Genomic DNA, 26022 nt, shown 5'->3' on the forward strand with positions numbered 1-26022 from the left:
GGAGCTGGAAGGGACCTGAAGGGTATCTTGTATAATCCTTACATAAGGATAGATTCCTCTATAACTAGCCCCTTCAAATTAGCCTATATTACCCTCCCTTTACTGGAAGAATATGGGCACAAGTAGTCTCATGTATTCCCTCCTTCTGCTTCTAGCACCAAAGTATCAGGTGCTAGAAGCAGGAACTTCATAAGACCAGGTGGTTTTCAGTGCACCTCTCATCAGGGGCCCATCTGATCACCTCCCAACTTACAGTACTTGGGCTCCAGACAGTTGTTCAGGTCATATGGCCATTCACACAAAACTCCACAGAAAGAAGTTGTGTACTTATTAAAACATGGTTTGCATTGAAAAAATGAGGAGGCCAGACACAAATTGTGGGTATAGAAGGGCACAGGCAACAACCCGGCCTATATATTAAAATAGTACAACTGCAAAATGTCCAAACTTAATCAATATAGGCATCTGATGTGCCAAAAAAGGAAACTGGAGAGTAGGAAAAACTAAGACCCCAATAAAAACAGCATTTCCACTCCTTCCCAACTCACTCAGTCATGTTGAGACAACTAGGGACAAATAAATCAAAATCAGCCCATGCCTATTAGACACAATCCTTACCAAGCTCCAGAGATCTGGCCTGCTGTGGATCTGACTTGCTCTAATAATAGACCAGCAATGGGGACTTTTATTGATTGATTGACTGACTGATTGATTGATTGATCAATCAATTGATCATATTTCTATAACACCTGATATAGAAATCTCCATGTAGTGTATAATTAAAACAAAATATAAAAACAATATAAAACAATTAAAATGCATAAAACAGATAAAAATCTCAATGAGTATAAACATATTAAAATTTAAAATTCAATTAAAGCCCTGGGAAAACAGGTACATCTTCAGGGTCTTCAGCCATATAAGAGCTCTCATTTCAAAGAGCAACTATCTCCAAGTGACACCATCTGGAACCTACCAGAGAGAAAGGAACAGGAAAAAGAATCACCACAATTTCCTCACAAATATGAAGTGTGATGAAATATGCAAAGTAAGGATACCAGGCCCTTTTCCTCACCCCAATGCTGGGTGCTCAAGATTCACCATGGTCATGCAAGCTATCATATTTGCCCAAATTAAATAAAAAAGCAGCCCTCAACCTTGCTTTTGTCCACCCATACTCACAACCTGTTCAAGGCATCTGGGCCAGGAAAGTGCACACAGCTTTCTTTTCCAGTTCTTCTCCAACTTGGATCAGAATCCAAACTAAATTCCTAGCTTCCCTCCCCCATACCCACCAATGGTAAGAAAGGCAGCTGCGATGTACAGGGAAAGTAGTGGAGAGGAAATTGTACCCTCCCTCCATTGCCCAGTTGTACTGGGTAGCAGTAACACACCAGTGGGACCACAGAAGAGGTAGCTACCCAGTTTGTCATAGCAACAGAAAGAAAGAGTGGGGACAAATCTCCTCTCCTCTCCTCATGCTCCTGCCCCCGCCCTGCTGTTTGACAGACAAGTGAAGTAAAGCAAGCAGAGGGTGTTTTGGGGTGGTGGAGACTGGCTGAGAGGGCATTTGGAGATGGAAAAAGTTGGTAGTGATGAGGGAAGGCATTTCCCGCCTGGAGCCTTGATGTGATCTGGAACATTGTTTCTTCCATTTTGTGAGTGGGGGGGTGGGGTGGGGGGAGAACCTGGATCTGTTTCAAGTTAATCTGAGGGAGCTTGTGAAGGCTCACTCATCTCTAGTAATGTCTCAAAGGTCACAGGAACTTCTGTAGTCACAGACTTGAACAACATTAATTTATTTTCTGTCCTGGTAGAGGGGCAGTTTCAGTATGATTATCCTGGGTAATTCCATATGATTGCCTTGAATAAAAGTCAAGAATATTTAGGTTTACACCAGATGGTCTCCTGCGAGACTATTATTGAGCATTTCAGCAGTTGTCATGCTCAGGAACTATTTATAGGAACACCACTAAAAATCAATGTAATTGTTTTCTCAGTTGTTGCAGAACTACAGCATGGCTTTCAAATTTTGAGGCAGACATCCCTAAGGAGGCATGGGCAGTTGCTAGAAGATGACAAAACTTCTCCACAATCCCTTTCATCCTAAATCCTAATCTCTCTCTCTCTCTCTCTCTCTCTCTCTCTCTCTCTCTCTCTCTCACACACACACACACACCCCACCTTTCATCCATTATGGAACTCCCCAAGGTAGTGTATATGAGGTTCCCAGATATTCACCCATCCAGGCACTAGACCTAGGTCAGATTAGCTTCAATAGAATGGCTGTGTCATGTGTCCTCAGACTGTGCCCTGGCACTCCACCATGTAGAGTCAGCCCTAAGAATCTCCAGCATGTGGAAGTTACGAGCTACGATTTCATCATATCAAAAGTGCATGTGGAAACTAAATGTAATGTGGTAGTTTTTCTGCCCTCTGCTATCTGAAGAGGGGTTTTTCTTCCTACTTAGACAGCAGTACTTGCAGATAACTGTTCAGTGAATGAAAAATTCACATCCCACTGGAAGGAAGGAAGGAAGGCAGGCAGGCAGGCAGGAAGGGCACAAGACAGCAGCTGTTCCTTTCCTTTTCATTTGATGTCTATTTGTTGAACATACGTCAAAGTATGGGAATGCTGCAGGATTGGCCACAAGCTCCCACAAGACAATCTGAGTATTTCAAAGGGCTCTGGATCAGTGCTGTATATCAAAATGCTTTAATAAGGAGAAAAAATGCTGAATAAAGTTGGATTTTGTTAATGCTTGAACTAAATATTGTCAAATGACCTAAACATAATTTCTCTTTGTGTCAAATGTGAAGAGAATACATTTGAGGTTCTCAATTAGTTTAATGAATACACCAAGGAATCTAATATATTGCTGCTTATTAAACTTCTTGAGATTTATCAAGACTGATATGAATTTATATCAGAGACAGTCAGGACTATTTAGTTTGCAAAACCTTTAGCAAAAGCCCCAGTTTTGAATGATAAAAATGCTACTTAGATACAAATTGAGTAGGGTGATCCCCCCTGCCAAGAGTAGCACTTAAACCCATATATCTCTACTCCTGTGTAGGAATTGAGCAGGGGGAGCTATTCTTATGTTAAAATAAGCAAGGTACTAGATGTAAAAGTGGAAAAGGGACTGTGCCTGCAACTTTATATTTGCATCAGCCCAAGTCCAATACAAAATCCAAAGCTGGTGTCTAAGCAGATCCAGGTTCAAAATGATGAGGACCTGCCAAGCAACACCATGCTTCTTTGAAGCTAGAAGTTGAGTTAATGGTTCCCAAACAGTCAGGAGGCTGACACCCTGTCTGACTCAAGAACTTATAGTCTCTGCAGGTCCACATGTTACAGGCTGCTGCTGAATGGTGACTGAGGAGGATAAGAAGTCCTGAACAGAGGCTTCTGTTGGACTGATTATACCGTAAGCTTGGGCAGAGCCACTGCTAGTGAGAGACAAGCCTACACACTTGTGCTTCCTTAGTGATGGTTATTTGTGGAGCTGGGCCAACTTCCTCCCCCAATTTGACTGCCACGTTCATGGGCAGCAAAATCAGGAGAGGAGGTTTTTCACTTTTTGAAGGGGCACTATAGTGACCCAGACACTGAGGGGTTGGAGTGGGCCACTTACTGTGGCAGCGCTTTTCTTGCAGTCTGTCTTTTAAACGGAAAACTTCATTGTGTCAGTGGGTGGAGGGGGCAGCAGTGTCTCAAGCACCGCTTGCCTTTGCAGCAGCTGCCACCCTTCATTGTCTTTCTCAGAATGCACTGAGCATTGGGAAATTCTGGGGAGTAAAATGGCGGGCTGCAACCAGAAGGGTAAGCAGCGCTGATAGCCCTGCTGCTGTTGCCACCCATGAAGGTGGCAGCATTCTTAGTTGAGAAGACAGACAGAAGGGAAAGTGCTATCCTCCTGCTGCAGGGAAGGCAGCAGCTTAAGTTGAAAAGCAATTAGTTTGTTTGGCAAAGGTTCAAAGGTTCAAAGTCTTTTGTTCCCAGTCCCACAAGGAAATTGTGGAAACTATTTGGGGAGAACAAATGAAACATTTATATTTTCTAATGACAGGGTGTTTCTTTTCCAAAAAGGCGCTGTTTTGTGTTTGGGATATTAAAAGTCATTAAGGCTGCAATTTTGTGCACAGATCCCTGAGTGTCTCACTGAACACAGTGGGACTTACTTCCAAGTAAAAGCTGCACAGGATTGTTGGTAGACTCGGCAAGCCAGAAGGACCACAGTTTCATAGGCTCCATTCACACATAAAGTGAAACCTCAATTTCACGGCAAAAGTGACCTACAAATCCTTTGCCAAACTCCAGTTGGGACTTTCAGTTTATAATGCGTTTCACTGCTCCAACTGAGGTTTGAAGGTGGCAGTGTTACATCTGAAAACAGATGCCGCCATAATGGGGGTTTTGTGCTGTTTCTGGAACCAAAAATCCTCTGGAGCAGACCACTCTCTCATGAAAGTGAAAGGCCATGGAGAGATCCATACACCACTCATGAGAAGAACTATCCTGAGGTACATCGGGATGGGGCAGAATCGGTAAAATGAGTGACCATGCTCCTCCTCCCAAGGACTGCACTCTCATGAGAGTGTACAGTCATGGAGACATGCATGTGGCTGGACAGCAGCTTCTGTCCAGCCCAGTTGTTTGACACAAGCAAGTTGCAAGGACGGGCACCCCAGCAACACCTGTTATGGCGACTGCCATGAGGAATCAGTCAAAGCAGTCACTCTTCCAGTCCTGTCATCCAAGGGCTCATATCCATGTTTGGTTGTGCCTGGTAAAGCCAACCTACTTTCCTGGAATCACTGATAATCAGGGTTCCCCTCTCCTGTAATTCCCCACGGCAGCCAATCCGCATACACTGCAACAGCAGTCCAAACCTGGGAAATTTGAATGAGAGTAAAGCTATATCCCCGGTCCAGGTGTTTCCCTAGTCTGCCCACCCAGTACCGCCCGGACACATGGAGTGGCCACTAGTCCTTAGCAGTATGGAAGGGTTGCCTGGACAGAAGGTGGTCACAGTGTACAAGTTATATTATGTGCCAGAGAGAATGGAGAGTGGATTAGTCCACTCATGAGAGGGCTAATCCCTGGGTGGCAAGCCAACATGGGAGCAGGAGTGTGCTTGGGTGTCCCTGGACTGCTTTGGAGGGGTCTGCTATCGCCCAAGAGCATCCTTGGTAACAGTGGACCAGACCCCAGGTTCCTTTGCCCTCCCTCATATATATATTCCCTCCTAGGAAATCACCATGATCCCTTCCCAGAGTAACAGAAAAATAGTGCCCCTCTGCATTCCCCTGTGCCAGTAATTGTGCCTGTGCAAAACTGTTTTGCGGTGGGGCTCTTATCCTCTCTAATAAAACGCATGGTGTCCGTCCGTGGACGGACACCAAGTGTGTGTCCGTGTCTCCCTGGCCTGTTCTGCGCATGCGCAGAGCGCATGCGCAGAACAGGGCAAGGGAGACATGACGGCCGGCACCCGGTGGCCATCTTGGGCGGCCAGAAGCGGCCGCCCCGAAGAGGCTGGGTGAGCGGCGCCGGGGAACACTGGCCGCCGCCGCCTTGGCCAGAGTAGGCATGTGCACTGACCGGTTCGGAGGCCATTCTAAAGGCCTCCAGACTGGTCCGGACACGGGGTGGTTTTGGTTCGGGTGGGTGGTTCTAAAAAGAATGGGGGGGGGCTTTACTCACCCCTTCAAGAATTCTGAAGTATATATTCGAGTAAGCGGGCGGCATACCTCCCTGCCGCCCGCTTCACTCCCCCTCCTCCGGTGGTGCGCGTTTCTCCTTAAATTTCTGGCTTCAATTGCAATCGGGTGGCAGGGTAGCTCCCAGTCCCTGCCGCCCGGCTCTTCCATACCCCCGTGTCTCGGCTGGCGGCTGCCCCCTGCTTAGTCACAGGACCCCTGCCACCCCTTCCCTTCCAATACACAGGCGGCCGGCAGGAGAGCTCTCCTGCCGACCCCGTCCCCTTCCCCGGCTCGGCTGCAAATGGCTTCTAGGAAGCCTTTTGCGCGCCTGCGCAAAAGGCTTCCTAGAAGCCATTTGCAGCCGAGCCGGGGAAGCGAGCGGATGGCAGGGAGTTCTCCCTCCACCCGCTCGCTGAAGTTTAACTCAGTTTAACTTCAGCGAGCGGGCGGCGGGAGAACTCCCTGCCGTCCGCTCTCTTCCCCGGCTCGGCTGCAAATAGCTTCTAGGAAGCCTTTTGCGCAGGCACGCAAAAGGCTTCCTAGAAGCCATTTGCAGCCGAGCCGGGGAAGGGGACGGGGTCGGCAGGAGAGCTCTCCTGCCGGCCGCCTGTGTATTGGAAGGGAAGGGGTGGCAGGGGTCCTGTGACTAAGCAGGGGGCGGCCGCCAGCCGAGACACGGGGGTATGGAAGAGCCGGGCGGCAGGGACTGGGAGCTACCCTGCCGCCCGATTGCAATTGAAGCCAGAAATTTAAGGAGAAACGCGCGCCGCCGGAGGAGGGGGAGTGAAGCGGGCGGCAGGGAGGTATGCCGCCCGCTTACTCGAATATATACTTCAGAATTCTTGAAGGGGTGAGTAAAGCCCCCCCACACACTCTTTTGGAACCCCCCACCCAGTGCCGGACCGCAGCTCCGCGGTTCCGTGCACACCCCTAGGCCAGAGGACACCCGCGGCGGCAAGGGAGAGGCCCCAGGGAGCGGAGGGCCCGGCCGGAGCTGCGGGCGGCGGCGGTGGGTGGCGGGCCCGCTGGAGCCGCGGGTCGCGGCGGCAGTGGGTGGCGGGCCCGCTGGAGCCCTGGGTGGCCGCCCCGGCCGGAGACACGAGCCACGGTGGGTGGCGGGAGGGGTAATGGCGGCGGAGGTCCAGACCAGCCCAGGGAGACGGAGGCCGGGACCGGGGGCCGAGCGAAGGCCGAAGAAAACTAAAAGCAAAAATGCAGCCTCCGCCGCTGCCTCCGAAGTCCCACCCTCCCTCCCTCCCAACTTCCGAAACCACCTTACCCTGGCCCGTGACAGTTGAGCAAAGAAAGTCCTAAATTGAGGAGGGAGAGAGGAGCTCGCAAGCAGTGCTCCTCCCTCTGCAAAGGCTCTGCCCGAACTGGCGCTTGGGACTGAAAGGACGCAAGAGGCGTCCTTTCAGTCCCAAGCGCAAGTTCGGGCAGAGCCTTTGCAGAGGGAGGAGCACTGCTTGCGAGCTCCTCTCTCCCTCCTCAATTTAGGACTTTCTTTGCTCAACTGTCACGGGCCAGGGTAAGGTGGTTTCGGAAGTTGGGAGGGAGGGAGGGTGGGACTTCGGAGGCAGTGGCGGAGGCAGCATTTTAAAAAAAAAAAAGTAAAGGGGAGAGGAAAAGGCTAGCGCCCGTTATTATAACGGGCTTCAAAACACTAGTTTATTTATATACCGCCTTTCATTAAAACAATCCCAAGGCGGTTTACAGCAAAATTTAAAAACAAGATTGTAAAAAAGACACAATTAAAATATTAAGCTAAAAATATAAAACAAATCTGATTAAAAATTTAAAAAGTATAAAAGCAATACAGAGTACAAAGAGCAGCAGCAGAGACAATCAAATAAAAGCCTGGGTAAAAAGCCATGATTTAACATGCTTTCTAAGAGCTGTGATGGAGACTGAGGAGCGAATAGCCACCGGGAGACTATTCCAGAGTCTGGGGGCAGCAACAGAGAAGGCCCTGTCACACGTGCACAACAACTGAGCCTCCCTTATTGTTGGCACCTGGAGCAGAGGCCCCTCAGATGACCTCGTCAAGAGGGCAACAACCCTTGAGAGCAAGCAGTCCCTCAGGTATCCCGGACCCAAACAGTTAAGCTTTGGCTCCTTCCTTCCCCAAATTGTCTCCTGCAGTGATCATTCTACTGGCGATTATACCCCTCTTCAGAAGTTATAGCCCCCAGTGGAGTGAACATGTGGAGGAGGAGCAGGATTGTGCCTATTAGCCACTCTCCTTGTGTTAGTTAGTTAGTTAGTTTATTTAACATATTTTTCTACTGCCCAAAACTTACGTCTCTGGGCGGTTCACAACAAGATAAAAACAACATTAAAACATTAGTTAAAAACAAACACAAGAAATTTAAAACACAACAAATTTTTTAAAAACAATATTCTAAAACAACATTGAAAACAATCAAAACAGTATTAGTTAAAAGCCTGGGTGAACAGATGCATCTTTAAAGACTTTTAAAAAATTGTCAGAGTTGCTGGCTATGCTCCCTGGGCCTCTCTGCATCTAGCATTTGTCTGTAGTGGGCAGCACCACCCAATGTGAGGAAGGTTCCTACACACAAGGAACACTGAAGGGACGTAATGCCTGAAGAGGATTATGGGCTGGTTCAGGCGATACTTTCCCCTAGTATCATATAATGATGCCTGCATTAGTGCCCTGCCCTTTCCTCTTCCTCAGTTACTGCTTCTCAGTGGCAGCTAGTATGCTCACAGGCTTTTTCCCACCTTCTTAGTCATCACATTAGGTGGCTGCTGGTTGAGCACTCACAACATGATGATGTCATGTCAAGCATGGTGATGTCATGTCAAGTATTATAGAATAGCCTGAGAGAGGCTATGTGTGTAGAGAATTTTCTGTGGGAAAGCCCAATGGGCTCTTTAACTGTACAGCATTGTATACAGTTTCTCCTCCTCCTGCACATGCTTGTTTTAACATGCTCCCTCAAAGTGGGATGCTCGCCACAAAATGTGGTGACAGCCAACAACCTGGATGGCTTTAAGAGGGGTTTGAATAATTTCATGGAGGAGAGGTCTATCAATGGCTACTAGATGGAGGGCTATAGGCCCCCTCCAGCCTCAGAGGCAGAATGCTTCTGACTACCAGTTGCAGGGGAGCAACAGCAGGAGAGAGGGCCTGACCTCAACTCCTGCCTGTTGGCTCCCAGTGGCATCTGGTGGGCCACTGTGTGAAACAGGATGCTGGATTAGATGGGCCCTGGGCCTCATCCAGCAGGGCTGTTCTTATGTTCTTAAGTAGAAACATAATTGGGTAAGCCTATTATTATTATTATTTCTTGTTTACACAGTCAGAAAGGTGTTATTGACTGGTTTGTTTTATCCAGACATCGAGTCCTTCCCAAGGACCTGGGATGGCTGAATTTTATTGTCAGTTGTTATAGATATCATCACAGAATATAGGCTGTTCCCAGAAAAGCTGCTTTTTGTAATTGGCTGATGGCGATTTCTGTGGCCCCTGTGGTGTTGAGGTGCTCTTCAAGGTCTTTTGGAACTGCACCAAGGGAGCCAATTACCACTGGGATTATTTTGGTCTTTTTCTGCCACAGCCTTTCAATTTCAATTTGTAGGTCTTTGTATTTGGTGATTTTTTTCTATTTCTTTTTCTTCTATTCTGCTATCCCCTGGTATTGCTGTGTCGATTATTTTGACTTGTTTTTCTTTCTTCTTGACTACAGTGATATCTGGTGCATTGTGTGGCAGATGTTTGTCTGTTTGTAGTCGGAAGTCCCATAATATTTTTACATCTTCATTTTCTTCAACTTTTTCAATTTTATGGTCCCACCAATTCTTGGCTACAGGTAGCTTGTATTTTTTGCAGATGTTCCAGTGTATCATCCCTGCTACCTTGTCATGCCTTTGTTTGTAGTCAGTCTGTGCGATCTTTTGACAACAGCTGATTAGGTGGTCCACGGTTCCATCTGCTTCTTTACAAAGGCGGCACTTGCTGTTTGTTGTTGACTTTTCTACTTTTGCTTTTATTGCATTTGTTCTTAGTGCCTGTTCTTGCGCAGCCAGTATTAAACCCTCTGTTTCTTTCTTCAAGTTGCCATTCTTAAGCCATTGCCAGGTCTTGGTGATGTCTGATTTTCTGTTTTGATAGTTGTTTATGAAGGCTTGTTAGGTGTTTAAGCCAAAAGCCATGCAGTTCATCGTCGCCTGGCGCAGTCCAATTTTTAATTTTCTTTGCTCTTTCACTTATTAATTCTGGTGTTATTATTAGATCTTGCATTTGTTGGTTACATTTTTTGACCTCTTTCATCCAGCCTGCTTTTTTATTATAATCTATTGGATTGTCCCATAATTTCCCCCAGAATTGCACTGTTTCTTCTTTATTTGGTGTTTCTAGGTTTCTTGCAGTTTCTCCTTCTATACTTTGGTAGAAACGTCTCCGATTCAACTGGAATTGGAGATTCTGCCTGTGTTGTGTAATTCTGGCTTCATACCTGCTAATCTTCTTTGACACTGCTGTTATTTGCTGCTTTATTATTTCCAGGACTTCTCTAATTTTCCTTGAATCTAGGTGGTATTTTTGGATCAGATACTGTTTGGTGTTTTCATTCTTCAGCTTCTTGTCTTTCATATCTTTCAATTTACTAGCATCTGATCTAAGCCTGGAGATTTTATTTTCTAATCTAATCTTCCATTTAGGTGATGTACTGCTTTCTTTTTTTACAGGTCCACTGATCTTATATCTGAGCTCTTGTGTTGTTATTGTTGCTGCACTGTACATTAGTTGGTTTGTTTCTTGCAAATTATTGGTTGTTATCTCTGCAAGTGCAGCATTGACATCTTTTAATTCCTGAGCAAGTTTGGGTTTTTTTGGCAACTGTTTTTAGCGCTGGAAGTCGAACCCTGGTGTTTGTTTGGTTCATGGGCTCAGTTATTTTTTGCTTTAGTTCTTGTTGCTTTTCTGTTAAACAGCATTTGGGTTTTTGAGGTGAAGGCAAACGGGTGGTTGCCTGGTTTTGATTTTGAAACAGTTCAGTAACAGTGTCATCCTCGATTTCCAACACCTCCTCCACCTGCGCCTGAGCAACTTCTTCAATTGGTGGTAATTCGTCTTCCATATCTTGAGCCTGTGTTGCTCTTTGCAGTTCTTCCAGCTAAACTCCTGTGAATACTTTATTTCTTATTATGTATCTTCTCCGGTCTGCTAGCCTTTGTTCTGTTATTTCTGTATCTGGATGCTTCTCTTTCCAAATCTGGTACATTCTTTTTAAATAACCTCTTCTAGTTGGACTAGACTTGTAATAGCAGATCATTATTTCCTTGTTGGCATTTTTCATATATATTTTTCGGTTAAGCGATGTTTCTTCCAGTAACTTTGCTGTCTTCAGCCCTGGTTGCTCAACTGAAGATCCTGAGTCCTGTTGCCCACTTGCCACCAGATGTCCAGGGACTATAGCACCTGGCACAGTCCTTGTTGACCCGGGTGACGACCGATCCGGTATAGATTTATTAAAGTTACGTCTCACCATATTGTTGATGGGAGAGGCACTCTTTGTCTGGCTCCTCTGGTGAGACCTGTCCAGTATGGTTGGACCTCTGGCATAGCTCTCACCTTCCTCAGAGCACACAAGCCCCACAACCACACCAAGGTAGTGCCTCACTGGGGGTATTATTATTATTATTATTTACTCAGTACTCTGTTTCTAGTTTACTCATGCAGCTTCTATGATACTTTCCCCCTGAGCTACTGCACTCCCTATTTCACTCAGTGGTAATATCTACCATGACGAAATGAGGCCTGCGACAATTAGGAGCCAAGTCATTCCTTTGAAACATGATTCCCTGCTACACATTCTAATCTGGAGACTATTTGCTTGTTGATCAGCAAAGTTAATAATGAAACTTTGCTAAGCCTAAATGATTATTTCACATCTAAAGTCCTTCAATATCTCCTCACAAGTCCCTTATATCTGAGGTATCTAGCACCTCAGATGACATATCTGCTTTGCTCTAATCTAATGTGTAACCATTGGGTAATTCACCTTAGTTGTCATGAACATTGTTTAGGAAACCACAACAAAAAATAAAACTGACAAACAAGGGCAAAGCTGAAAGGTCATGTTTCCAAAACAGGACAGAGGGCAGATGGGATAGGAGGCTGTTTCCTGCACAAATAGGAAGAGTTGGCAAGTCTAGTATATTTTAAATTCCTGATCTCCTTGGATTAGTACAATGTAAAGATTTTAAATTGAGCAGGTATTCTGTAGGTGTTGAATACAAATGGACAAAAAGAAGTAGCTTTCTGTAGCTAGATCCCCTTATCTCAGAAAGCTTTCCCTTGGATAAGGAGTGACAGCAGTGCCAAATAAGCTCTTGAAAACAGTTACTTAGGGGGCATCCCATACAGCAACTCCTGAAGAGTGCCAGAGCATGAGGGGAAGCATGCCATGCAAGGGAGGAACTGGGGAGGAAATTACTCCCACTCTCTGTGCCTGCTTTTTGAAGACATCAAATGAAACAGAAATCAGCTGGAATCATAAATGGAGTGTAGGCCTTTCTGAAAGTTGGCAATTCAAACACGTGTTTCAGCATCAGCATCAACCTGATTCCTATATGAAGGCAGAGAGTGGAGCCCTTAAAGGGAGTATCACAAAAAGTCTTGATTTTGTGCTGGGGTGTACTATTTTTTATTTCGACCTAAGGGTAAGATGTTTTGGTTCTTCTGGTAACAAATACATTTATATATAATTGGAGGGTTTTCCTCAAATGACCTGATCAATAATATACATAAATGGAAACCAAGATCCAGATTGTTAGTCATAACAAAACACCACTGACAGCAATGAGACCAGTTAATCATTGCTATTTAAGTCCCATTAATTTTAATGGACTTAGTCACAACAACAACAACAACAACGAATATTTATATACTGCTTTTTAACAAATGTGTCCAAAGCGGTTTACATAGAGAAGTAATTAAATAAATAAGATGGATTCCTGTCCCCCCCAAAGGGATCACAATCTAAAAAGAAACACAAGATTGACACCAGCAACAGCCACTGGAGGGATGCTGTGCTGGGGGTGGATATGGCCAGTTGCTCTACCCCTGCTCAATAAAGAGAATCATCACATTTAAAAAGGTGCCTCTTTGCCTAGTTAGCAGGGAACAACTAACTTAGTCTGGATTCTGCCCACTGTTGATGGCTTTGATTGCATTCACAGAGGAGGGAATTTGGAAGAGACTGAGATAGTACAAGTCTAAAATGCATTTTCCTCTTCTCTCTATAGCCATTCTTTTTCTTTCTCTTTTGGTGACTGTTAGGGTCCTTCACCATCTGTTTTAAACCAAAATATATCATACACATGACTGGGCAGTCCACCATCCTGGTAGTGCTCCTCACTAGGGCATCTTTTTCCTTTTAAAAAAGTGAATATCCCATGTATGAGCCCCTGGTGGCGCAGTGGTAAAACTGCCGCCCTGTAACCAGAAGGTTACAAGTTCGATCCTGACCAGGGGCTCAAGGTTGACTCAGCCTTCCATCCTTCCGAGGTCGGTAAAATGAGTACCCAGAATGTTGGGGGCAATATGCTAAATCATTGTAAACCGCTTAGAGAGCTTCGGCTATAAAGCGGTATATAAATGTAAGTGCTATTGCTAAGTGCTATTGCTAAAATGCTATCGACTTCCCTACAGTGTTTTCACCTGATGTCTGAACAAATATCATGTGTAACTGGCATACTAGCCAATCAACTCAGGGAAAAGAGGGCTATAGTCTGCAATTTAGAAGCTTTGTTTTTAACAAGTTTTACCTTGGCTGACTGAAAAGATGGCAGTTGTCTGTCGCTGGTAGGGACCCACCGGGGCTGCTGCGCAATTTCAAAGGCAGCCACAATGGTGTAGCCAGGGGTGTATCTATGGTGGGGCAGGCAGAGCACATTCCCGGGCACCACTTGAAGGGGGGTGCCATTTTTTAAAATTAATTTTTTTTAAATGGCCACTGAAAACAAAATTTGCCACCGTGGATGCTCAAATGGCCTCTGTGAGGCCCTAGGCCATGCCAGGCCTTGCAGAGGCCATTTTGCATGCACGGTGGCCATTGCAGAGGCCATTTGAGCATGCACGGTGGCCATTTTGTTTTCAGCAGCCATTTTTTTTAAAAAAAATTAAATGGCCACCGCACTTGCTCAAATGGTCCCTGCGAGGCCCTAGAGGCCAGCAGGGGGAGGGGGAACCTTTGCAGATCCCCCATGGCCTTTAGGAAGCCCCCCAAAGGGGCTACAGGTTAAAAAAAAATTAAAAAATTAATATAATATAAGTCTCTGTACACATATTTAGTTTGGCACTGTGTACAGAGAAACAGGGCTTGTGAATACTGAGCTGAAGCTTATGAGCTAGGATTGTATTCATTTGCTCTTACTTTGCTTCTTGTGATCAGTGAGTTAAATGCGATGACTTAATAATATAACTATTAATGGTGATTTTGTCTTTGAATCAGTGTGAAATCCTTAGTATTAAGGCCCACTGGGAGTTTCTTGCTCTCTTTCTCTCATTTTAACTGTCTTTCTGAAATACTAGAATATATTCCAAGCAGTGACACAGTTTACTCTGCATATCCTTTAATTATTTTCAGAGTAACTGGGAAAAGACAAATTCTCCATTTATTTTTAAAACTTATGTAATAGCGATGCTACAATGCATAGTAGGGAACTAGACAGGCACTTCTGTTTAGCTTTCCAAGTACACCTCCACAAAGTATTTGGGTATTTCATGAGCCCCAGCATACTGAAATTTGTAGTTTTCCAGCATTTTTTATCTGGCTACGTCCACTGCTAAATAGTTTTTGAAATATTAAAAGATTAATGAGCTTGACTTGTATTTTTCAGCTGATATTATGGTAAAGTTATCTGAAAAATGGGTGTCAGATGTTTGGACAGGGGGCGCAATTTCAGTGCTTGCCCTAGGCACTATTTCCCTAGATACACCTCTGGGTGTAGCAATGGGGCTGTAAAGATGTGCAAAACATTTTGACTTGAAATGGGCAATTTTGTGTGTTTCGAGCTCAAAACAAAGCACCCTTTAAATAAAGGGCCTATTTCGAGCTCAGAACATAACAATCCCATTTCAATTTGAAACATTTCAATGTTTCAATCACCATTTTGGAGGCCTGTTTTTCCTTCCTGATTGGTTTTCTGGCACTGGGTTGTAATCCTATGGGGGTTTGGTGAAAGGGTTAAAAAATGGTTTAAAATTGCCCGCTTGCCCATTTCTTTTGTGGGTTGGGTGGTAGGTAGCGCCTATCATCCCCTACCCCCCAACCCAGTTTGGTGTCCCTAGGAGCTACCCATGGAAACAATTGGGTATTTTGAGTCTCCCAATTGTTTACTATGGCTGAAACACTCAAAAGGTTTTGAGTTTCGTTCTATTGAAATAATCGGATTGACTGCTATTTTGACTAAACGTTTTGGCCAGCTAAATTTTGTTTTGAAACAAGACACAAAATCCGTTCTGTGCACATCCCTACAGGGCTGCTGTGGAATGACTTAAAACTACTTTCAGGCAACAGTGCCGCATTCCTTCGATTGGAAACAACACAATGAGTGCTGCATTGCTGCCTAGAAGCAGTTTTAGGTCATGCTTTCTCATCTGGGCTACCTTTGAAGTTGTGCAGCAGCCTTGGCGAGTCTCTACCATGGACTGATGGCTGCTCATCCTGTCTGCCACTGTGACCTTCAAGGCCGCTTTCATATTCCAAATATTATAAAATATTAACTAAAAACAGCATTAAAAATAACAAATGTCCAGAAAGCTAATAATAGCAATAGCCATGATGATACAACAACAATATAATAATAAAAAACTATAACTATTTTTATAAATATATTTTATAAATAAAATGTATTATATAATATTATAATACATTTATATATAAATATTATAATAAATAAACCAATCAAGTCAAGCAAAAAAAAGGTATTTAACCAATAAACCTCCCAACAAACCTCCCAAAGCTTGGGCAGACAGGACAGACTTTGCCTGGTGCTTAAAAGACAGCAATTATTATGATATTATTACTATACAAATTACTTAATCTTTATAAATTACTATTACATATAAAAACAAAATCATTTGTCTGATCTGCCTGGCCATCAGCACATATTCACTAGCTGACAAGAGATGCCTCCTCTGGGAATTTGGTGAAGATCCATTGGGAAATGGCTTAGATAGAACAGTTTAAATTTTTTGTCCTTTGAAAGGGGGTTTAAGAGGCAGAAAAATGCATTTTTAATATTACTAGAGAATGTGGAGTAGCAGGTTTGAGATTACAGTGCTCACAGCACTGCCCATAACAAGCATGACAGCTGACTCACTGCTCTACCCCTCCAGCTGACCCTGTTGCCTCTTGCTGCCACTCCTACCCACCACTCCTGCCCGCCATTCATTCTGGTGCACGCCCCTCACCCATCAATGCCTCACCCCGGCCCCCAGCCTCTGCAAAGCCATTCATGCAGGTGCACACAGAGGCACACATGGGCACACACACACTGATAGACAGACATAGATACAGATACCCTCACCCATTCCAGTGTGTTCCACCTCTTCCCTGGCAAGCCAGCGTTCCCTGTTGGCTGCCCCACCCCCTGCCCCCAAGGCCGAGATGGCTTCTGTGCATGTGTGGACTTGCGCAGAGGCCATCTCAGCCCTGGGGGTGGGGCAGCCAGCAGAGAATGCTCCTGCTCGCTGAACCATTCCAGCACACACCCCTCACCCATTAAGGCACATGCCTTGCCCCAGCCCCCAGAAAGCTGGCGTTCCCTTCTGGCTGCCCCAGCCCCATGGCTCAGATGACCTCCACACATGTGTGGACCCGGCACATACATGGAGGCAATCAAAGCCCTGGGGGCTGGGCAGCCAGCAGGGAACACTGGCTTGCCAGGGACGAGGTGGAGCACACTGGAATGGGTGAGGGTGTCTGTATCTGTGTCTGTCTATCAGTGTATGTGTGCATGCTCACATGTGCCTGTGTGCGTGCCCGTGTGTGCCTGTGTGCATGCCTGCATGAATGGCTATGTCACTTGTGTACAACTTTTACACTGTTTTGCTGATAACATCATCCTGAAGGAAATTAAATCAAGCAGGAGAATTATGAAGTTGGGGAAAATTTCTGGGAAGATCATCTGTAGTTTTAGACATGGTTGTTAAAGCATTTGTTATTTTTAATTATCATTGGTGTGTGTGTTCATGTGTGTTAAGAAAAAAATGAAGTACAGAATTAAAGTGAACACAAATTACCTGCTTCTTTTTGTGTCCATATTCACTGCTGAATAATCATGAGGTGGGATCACACTGTCACTATTACTGAATCCACTAATTTAATTTACTTGGATTTCTTCATGTGGGAGGGAATATAACTTTATCGTAGTTGAAGGTTTTACAAAGTTATTGGTGTGCAACATCTGGAAGTTCTACCTTGTGGTTTGGGTAAGCTCTTCTCCATAGTGTCTAATCAGATTTCCCTTTTAAAAACACCTGGAAATTAAGTAATCCAAAAACCTTTGGTTTAAAATGAGAGTTAAGATGTTTTACATTTTCATTCATGCCCTAGAAAGAATGGAAATTGCAAGTTAAGGTGCCCATCTTAACTTGCACATCATAAAAGTCTGGTATATGATGATGGCTTTGGAAATGAGGATCCATGAACTCACACTTTGCCTTGATCAGAGATGCATCAGGCAGAAATTAATCATGGGCATCTCTAGGAAGTGATTAGGAACGCTGCACCTGTTAAATGTCAGCCTGAGTGCATCTCTGCCCAGCCCAATGTCTATCTGAAAGACCAAGGCAATGTGTGGGTGCATGGCAGGGGTGTAGCCACCACTGGGCGATGGTTCAAAGAACCTGGGCCACCACCCTTCAGGGCCTGTACCTCACGACCCCAACACGCCCCCCCATATCTGAGACCAGATGTGGCAGTGTGGTTTAGCTCCCAACCTGGGCCGCGTGGCCCCGTTCAAGAGTTAAATGGCCAGTGTAGCATTTGCAGTGCTGCCAGGAGTGGCTCTCTCTGCCTTAAAGGCAGGGAGAACCACGCCTGGTCATTTGCGAACATAGCTCTGGCCTTGATCTAACTACCAAACGGGACTGCATGGCCCAGTTTGGGAGCTAGACCACACACCCCGCTTCTGATGTCAGACACTGGGGGCATGGCTAGCCACATGCATCTGATGTCAGACATGGGGGGTGGGGCTAGGAGGCCACTGCACCGGTTGGACACCGGTCGGACACGGTCCTCCGCCGGCCTCCCTCTACCAGTGGTGCATAGAGCCTCAATTCTAAAGCCATCATCATATAATTTGGATGAAGCACCATCAGTCATAATGGATCATTCTTTTTAGAGCACAAGTGAAACTGTAAAGCATCTTAACTCTCATTTTAAACTGAAAGTTTGGATTACTTATTATCCTGTTTTTGCTGTTGCCTGTGGCAGCATCATTCAGAGCTCCATAACTCAGAACTGTACATTCTAATGTTTTGAAAATCTTCCATCTCTCTCTCTCTCTCTCTCTCTCTCTCTCTCTCTCTCTCTCTCTCTCTCTCTCTCTCACACACACACACACACACACACACACACACACACACACACACTCTGGTAGGCTGTTTATCCTCAGGTTCTTTGGTTATATTCAACTTGATCACAGAAATGCAAAATATTTTCTATACAACTAAATGAATAAGGCCTGTTTTTCCGATGTGAACTTGTTTAAATGTTTCAAAGGCTTCCAAGCACTCCTTCAGCATCAAGTGCCAAAACTCCACCTCAGAACTTTTATGTTAACATAGAACAGAGAGCAAACATTTTAAAACTCTTTTTCTGACTCACAAAGTCTTGCCAGAAATGCCCTTAAGAGAGAATAAAATAATAAAATAAAAATAAAGAGAAAATACGCCCATCTAAATTCTTCTTTCAGTCAAGTCCACAGTCCAAAAACCTAAAAAGACAAGAGTACCAGAAGCCTTCTGGGATCTGGCTTCTGCATTATTCCATCTTAGAATAATGTGCTAATGTAAGTTATTAACAACAACCAGAAAAAAAGACCAACTCTGACAATATCTCTAAACTTTTGTGCACAGTATTGATCCCAAGGAAAGCACCATGTATATTAAATACAAAACATCCATCCATTATATTGCAATATATGAGCATATTTATTATTTTTAAGGTACAATAAAACATTATTCTGAAATAATGCTTTCAGGACTATAGAGTGTATGCATACATGCTGCTGCCTAATTTGATTCTGTTCTAATCTTTTGATTGCTGAATATGAAATTTCAGCTCATCCAAGTAAAACTACAATTGATTTTGTAGAGTTCACTGAATGCTTTCCTCTTCTCCAGTGCCTTAAAGAGTTGCAAAGGCACAACATTTTCCATACAGAATGTATTCATATAATTTCTAGTAAATGCAAACATAGATACATTGCTGGCTATTAGGGATGTGTATGAGCTGGTTTGGTGCTTCCTCTGGGAAGCAATGAACCAGCTCAGGTGTTGGCATTCGAGCCAGATTGATGGTGAGAAAAGCGGTTCCCTTAAGAAGCTGGTAAGGATGATGATGGCTTTAGAATTTAGAACTCCTCTCCACCCCACTGCTTTTCTGGATGCAGCGCCTGGTCCCCAACCAGCCGCACAGGGCTGCAGTACTGTTTCCTGTAGACTCTGTGCGGCATCGGCAAGCACATGGCCAACATGAATGCGCACCGGCCATGTGAGTGCTGATGCTGTGCAGAGGCTGCAAGGAACAGCGCTGCAGCCCAGTAGGGCATCAGGCGCCACACCCAGAAAAGCTCTGGGCGGGGAGGAGCAAGTAAGGAGCTCCTCACCAGCTCCTTAATGGAACTGCTCCCCATCCCACCAGCCCGTGCATGAGTGGTTTGTGCACATCTCTACTGGTGTGATGGTGTGATGAGAAATCATTTCTAATCCAAAAGAGGCATATACAAAACTCCAATTTTCAGACATTTTCTAAAGATTGAGGTGTGCTGAACAATATGTCTACCGATTGCCAGTTTTCTATGTGTTGTGGAAGTATCCAAACAATTTTAGGGTACCCTGGAACCCCATTCAGGCATTACATTGTACATTTATATAGGCATCTGTACGTGGGTATATGTTTTGGGTGAATCACTGTATTTATTTTAAAAGTGAATCTGGGTATAAGCCCCCACAAATGGTTCAGATAGGAGGTGTCCTACTGTATCTGCATTGAACATAATGTGTGAATAACTATATGTGCATACAGATCTGTTCACTGTACATAGATTCTTGTAGAGCTGTGTGAACCTTTGGTTGTATATTCAACTTCAGTGCTATTCAATCTGAATATCCAATGAATTCTGAATATTGAATCAAACAGTTAAGGCGCCAAATAATTCTGAATAGGATTTGTAGTGTGTGATTATGTTTGAGGATATTTGGCTATTTGGAGGCTCCCTCCTACCCCATTTTCCTATGGTCGTCATTGTAACTTTTAAAAACTGACAAAAGAGGGAGAAAATGAGATGATCTTTCATCTATGGAAAATGTTGAAAGGGAGAAGGAGTCCTTTGAAATTGACAACTGCATTGTTTTGCCACTCTTTTCCCTTCCAATCCAGTGTTTGTGAGGAAGGACACAGATTCCTTTATTACCCATGCTCAGCTGCAGTTTTCTGGCATTTTGTTGTTCTGTGTGGCGAATGCTGCAAGGAATTCTGTAGCAAAAGAGAGTGAGATGGTTTTGCTTTCTAAGTCTACTGCTTGTTTGGGCATAGTGGTTTAAACAAAGTTTAACTTAGTTTGTGCATTTTTAAACTTAAAAAGCAAGAAGCGAGTGGACAAATACCCTTCAAATTCCACACACTTAATGGTAACATGGTATACTACCACCAGGAGAAGTTTGAGCAGTTTCTGCTTAGCCATTTGGGCATTAGTAGGGTGCCAAAGGGGGAGTACTCCTGTCATGTGAAGACAAGGAGCAATTTATTTGAAATGTTGCAGGCTTCATGCCAACTTAGGAGGCTACTATCCCAATTGTTTTCATTTAATTATGTGAAGAAATGAAAACATTATTGACATCTTAGTGATTCTCTCCATTATATTCTGTGGACAAATATTTGGATGATTGACTATTCAGATCCAAATATCGGTATACAAATAAGAGAAGGAAGGTCGAATACTGAATTGATAGTACATATTCTGAATCCTGAATTCAAATCCCGAATTGAATACTTTATTTGTATCAGCCTAGTAGATTGTATGTATGTTGAACATAATGTATAAATAGGGCCTGAACGACATTGAGAGGCAAGGCTGTGCAAAGTGTCTTTATGTAGACAGATAATCTAGCATTTACATAAATTGATATCAATGTTAGTTTCTATATTATCTGCCTTTCAGTTGGTTTGGCTTAGACCCTTGGTGGTGGTGGTTGTTGTTATTTATTCGATTTCTATACCGACCTTTCAAAAATGGCTCAGGGCGGTTTACACAGAGAAATAATAAATAAATAAGATGGATTCCTGTCCCGAATGAGCTCACAATCTAAAAGAAAAATGTTGGCTGTGGTTAACACGGCCAACAATATAATTCATGGGAGGGCACAGATATAATTCATGGGAGGGCACAGAAAGGTCATATATTGAGCAAGTGTACCTTACTTATTAACACTGTAGCAATTTAAGGGGGGAAAGTGCAATTGGCAAGCTAGGTTGCTGTGACAATCTGAGCATTTTAAACTGGCTGCATTTACTTACTTATTAGAAACACTCCCCAACGTATGATTAAATCCAAATAATGTTTCCATATATTAAACAGAACCTTCTTTTCCAATATGCACTGGAGTCAATATTTAAAATATGGTACTTTCAAATGAAATAACATCTTTGGGAATAATTGAATAAATGTATACAGTTATTGCTTGTAAGGATGTACACACTAGTTAAAATTAATGGTGTGATGAGAAATCATTTCTAATCCACTGAGGATAGAAATAAAGAGACTTAAAATTCTGCTTACCCTTGCAGATTAAAAGGCTCCCATGTAAATCATCTCCCCATTTGCCAGCCTCACTAATAAAGTGCTGGTATTTGTCAATTATACTCTTCATTCCTACTTTATGGTGCCCCTGTGCAAAACTTTGAAGAATTGCATGATTTTATATTCCAATCGTCTCCATGAAAGTAGTATTGATTTCTATACAATAGACATTGTCACAATTACACTCTCATCACTTACAATTATTGATGGTTTGAGAATGCTTCACTGTCTGCCCTCTTGATGGAGATCTAAGAACTAATCTATATACCTTTCTGGGAGGTTACTTGTTCATGGTGAATCTGTAAACTATCGACACATGGTCAGGAACAGCTATCAGTTCTGCCAACTGTTCCAGTCACCTGTCGAAAGCCTATATTTAGTGCCACCTCAATACCACTGCTTGCTAGTTCATCACCTTACCTTGCAGTAGCACATGGAGGGTTCATCTTGCAACACATAAAAGGAGCAAGGAAGTTGATGCCACTTGATTTGCACTAGGTCTTCCACTTCTGTGCTGTTGCAAGGAGAATCCATATGAACATATGAAGTTGCTTTATGCTGAGTCAGGCCACTGGACCAGCTTGCTCAGTAATGTCTACCCTGACTGACAATTACTCTCTATGGTTTCAGATGGGGTCTTTCTTAGCCTTCCTGGAGATACCAGGGATCAAACCTGGGATCTTCTGAATGCAAATAATGTTCTCGACCACTGAGGAATGCCACCTTTCCCTAATTTTCCAGAAGATAAATGGGTGGGCAGACAACAGAAAAAGCTCAAGGTGAGCTCTATATGCAGCTATCATAAATTGAAAGAGCAGCTACCTGAACTGAAAGCTGTTTCTCTCACCCAGAAGCTTCTAGGGATGTGCACAGAACCGGCTGGGCCAGTCCGGTTTGAGTCTGAACCAGACTCAAACCTGACCAGGCCAGTTCGGCCCAGCACCCCCTTGAACCCCCCTGGTTGGTTTGGCCTGGGAGGGGGGGGTTCACTATATCTATATCTATATATATCTATATATATCTATATATATCTATATCTATCTATCTATCTATCTATCTATCTATCTATCTATCTATCTATCTTACCTCCTTCGGAGGAGATCCTTGAGGCAGTGGGGGGGGTTACGCGGAGGTTCCATCTCCCACCACTGGCCTCCCTTATTGCTGCCAGCAGCTCATTCGGCCGCTTTTTCGACCCCTTTGGACTTCAAACTGAGGCATGGTGGCCATTTTGGACGCCGCCATGCCTGCACAATTGGCCTGTGCCTATAATTGAGCCAAATTTTCAAAAAAGTAAAATTCAAATTGAATTTCATATTTCCTCCCAAGGAGAAACATTTCAGAATTTTTAAGGGAAACCTCACGAGTGTCTGTAAGACAAGCAAAATTTCTAAGAGAATTTGCGCACATACCTAGTTCAGTGTACATATTTTAGCATAACAAGATTTTTTTCATTGTCCCAAACATCTGTTGTTTAGAAACATATTTAGAAACCTGTCTAGCAACCTTAAAGATCATTGCATTAAGCATTGATCTAAATGCCCTTAGACCAATGACCCAAGTGACCTAAAAACATTGACCAGTGTAAAACAAGGGATTTGTAGCTAAATGGATTGTGCATGCTCCTATGGTAAGTTACACATTTTCTTTGGAATTTTCTGTAGACTTTTTACATGCATTGCATAATGGGGGAAAAAAATCACAGTTCTTTGTCTGGCTTCATTAAAGATCATTGCATTAAGCATTGATCTAAATGACCTTAACCAATGACCCAAGTGACTAAAGCAAGCACTCATTGATAGCAAGCAGGTTATTGTTCAACATGACCTAAATCACTACCTTGTTGGTGCCAGGTGGGGGAGGGTTTCACCATGTTTCACCACCACCTTAAACTTGCTTGGCAATATCTAAGCAAGTAAATCTGCTAAGAGTCTGCATTACAAGAAAGCAGTAGTATTTATATCCTATTGTACTGTTTTTCTGAAGGCAGAAATACAAGTCTGTTATTCTCCCTTAAAATATTTCATAATAGGAATCTTTTAAATCTTGTTAATAAAGTGAGTAAAGAAGATGGCTCATAAATAGCTGTGGGCGGGGTGGGGGACGCTGAATGATTAACTCAACCCTGTTCACATTGGCTTTTCACAGATAACTTCTGCTTTTCACAGAGCACTACAATGGCATGCCTCATCTAAAGATACACAGCCCCCAAATATACCAATTTAATGGCAAGTGTACCTGTTTAATGGCTTACATACTACACAGAGTTCTGTGGGTGTTTTGCACAGCATGGGTGTTGCTGTGGTGTCCAAATGCAAGTTGCATTGGAGTGCACTTGTGCATACACTAAAATTACATGAAGGAGCTCTTAAATTCCCTTAAATGCACATGGAATACTATGTGGTATGTGAGCCAGTAGCGATTTTTCCACAATCTATACTGAATGTTCACCTAATGCTGAAATTTATCTGCTAACTGCACTTCTTTGACTAATGAAAAATGTTCTACCATCACCACTAGCAGACAGATGATACTAGAATGGTTGAGAGGAGGGCAACAAAAATGGTGAAGGGTCTCCAAACCAAGTCCAATAAGAAAGAGTTAAATCAGTTGATACCATGTTCAGCCTAGAGAAGAGATGGTACCCATCTTCAAATATCTGAAGCACTGCCACATAGAAGGAGGAGTTGTTGACTTTTTTTCGGTTGTGCTTGAGGTCAAAGGCAAAGGGTTGGAATTACAAGGAAGCAGATTCAGGCTAGGCATTAAGAGAAATTCCCTAACTGTAATTGCTTTTCAACAGTGGAACCAGGGGCGTAGCTATAATTGGGAGGATGGGTTCAAAGAATCTGGACCCCCAAGCTCCTGAGAGCCTCCTAACTTCACCACTCCCTATTTTCTTCATTATCTCCCTCACTCAGAGGGGCCACCGAGGAGAGGGGTGAACATGGGCCCCGTCTTCCCTAGCTATGTCCCTGAGTGGAACAGTGTGTCCACTGGAGGTTTTCCTTCACTGGAGGTTTTCAAACAGAGGCTGGGTGGCTATCTATCTGGGATGCTGCAGCAGATTCCTGCATGGAGCAAGGGGCTAGATGAGAAGATCTCCAATGTATCTTCTAAATCTAAAATTCTATCATTCTGTGACCACATAGCCTCATTATATAATAAACAGAGGAACTGGCCACTGAATATTCCAAATAAAAATGAAGAAATAACATTGTACATTCCACAATTTCTGTTGTCCTATAGGAACCTTTGGTAGGATCCTACATTTTGACTGCACATCTTACTTCCAATACAATAGGCAAAAGAGTCCTAAATATGGGATTTGGACCGCCATGATCTCGATTACTAGATTAAGATGGTGTCTGAAGAGTTTTCATCACTCAAGGGCATTGTTGAACACCACAGAATAAACAGCACACTTCTCTATACAAGTGGTGAAGACTGAAAGCCATGTAGATCCCAAAATCAGATCTACAGAATTTGTGATCCATCAAGCTTAACACATCCATGAGTCATGTATAATGGCCCCAAAGGAGTTTTATAAGCTCTCTGTCTTTGCCACCTCCCTAGGACTGCAAAAGGTTCCAGCCTTATATTGGATATGCGGGAATCAAGCTTGGCCTTGGCTACCAACCGAATGAATAGGCTCCTGTTATCCAGGCTATGTAATTCTAGCCTTACGCATTCTGCCGGAGAGAACCAAAGCAACTAAGGTGTTTAACAAGGATGCTTATTCATAGAGGGGAAGAATGGCAGTTCAGTCCCAAAATAACAACGCAAATCCAGTTTGGTGAGAAAGCAGCAAAGCAAGAGGTCTTAGGACAGTTCTATAGTGTTGAAGAACTACAAGTATTTATTTAAAGAAAAGGTTACAAACAAATGTGAAAGAGCCTGAAGCTTAATTTCAGCTGTAGCTCATGGCTGAAGAGAGAGACCAAAACAAACAGTCATCTCTGGAGAGACAAAATAGAGACTAACACTGGAATAACAAAGAGGGGAGGAGTCCAGAACTTGCAAGAGCCTAACACCCCCACACACATACACACACACATACAGTGGTTACTATGAAACATTGCAGCTGAGAGCTGATGCTGCCACGGGGTCCTAGTTCAAACACTCCTTCTCATCAATTTGTGCTGCTGTCTATAAGTCCCAACTTCTCTCTCAAGGTTTTGAAATGATCCCTGTGTAACAGCTTCGTTAGCACATCTGCTATCATTTGTTCACTTGGACAATACATCAATTTTA

The 26022-nt window shown here is 43.7% G+C and overlaps 1 long non-coding RNA gene across 1 annotated transcript in view; it reads right to left on the reverse strand.

Annotated features, from left to right (window-relative positions):
- Positions 1-375: 375 nt before the first annotated feature.
- Positions 376-26022, reverse strand: part of LOC128349227 (uncharacterized) — a 50793-nt gene continuing 25146 nt past the window's right edge. The window contains exon 2 of the long non-coding RNA XR_008318635.1: positions 376-972. This is a non-coding gene — a long non-coding RNA (uncharacterized LOC128349227). The remainder of the gene's footprint in view (positions 973-26022) is intronic.

The sequence above is a fragment of the Hemicordylus capensis genome, chromosome 3 (assembly GCF_027244095.1).
Source record: "Hemicordylus capensis ecotype Gifberg chromosome 3, rHemCap1.1.pri, whole genome shotgun sequence".
Taxonomy (NCBI): Eukaryota; Metazoa; Chordata; class Lepidosauria; order Squamata; family Cordylidae; genus Hemicordylus; species Hemicordylus capensis.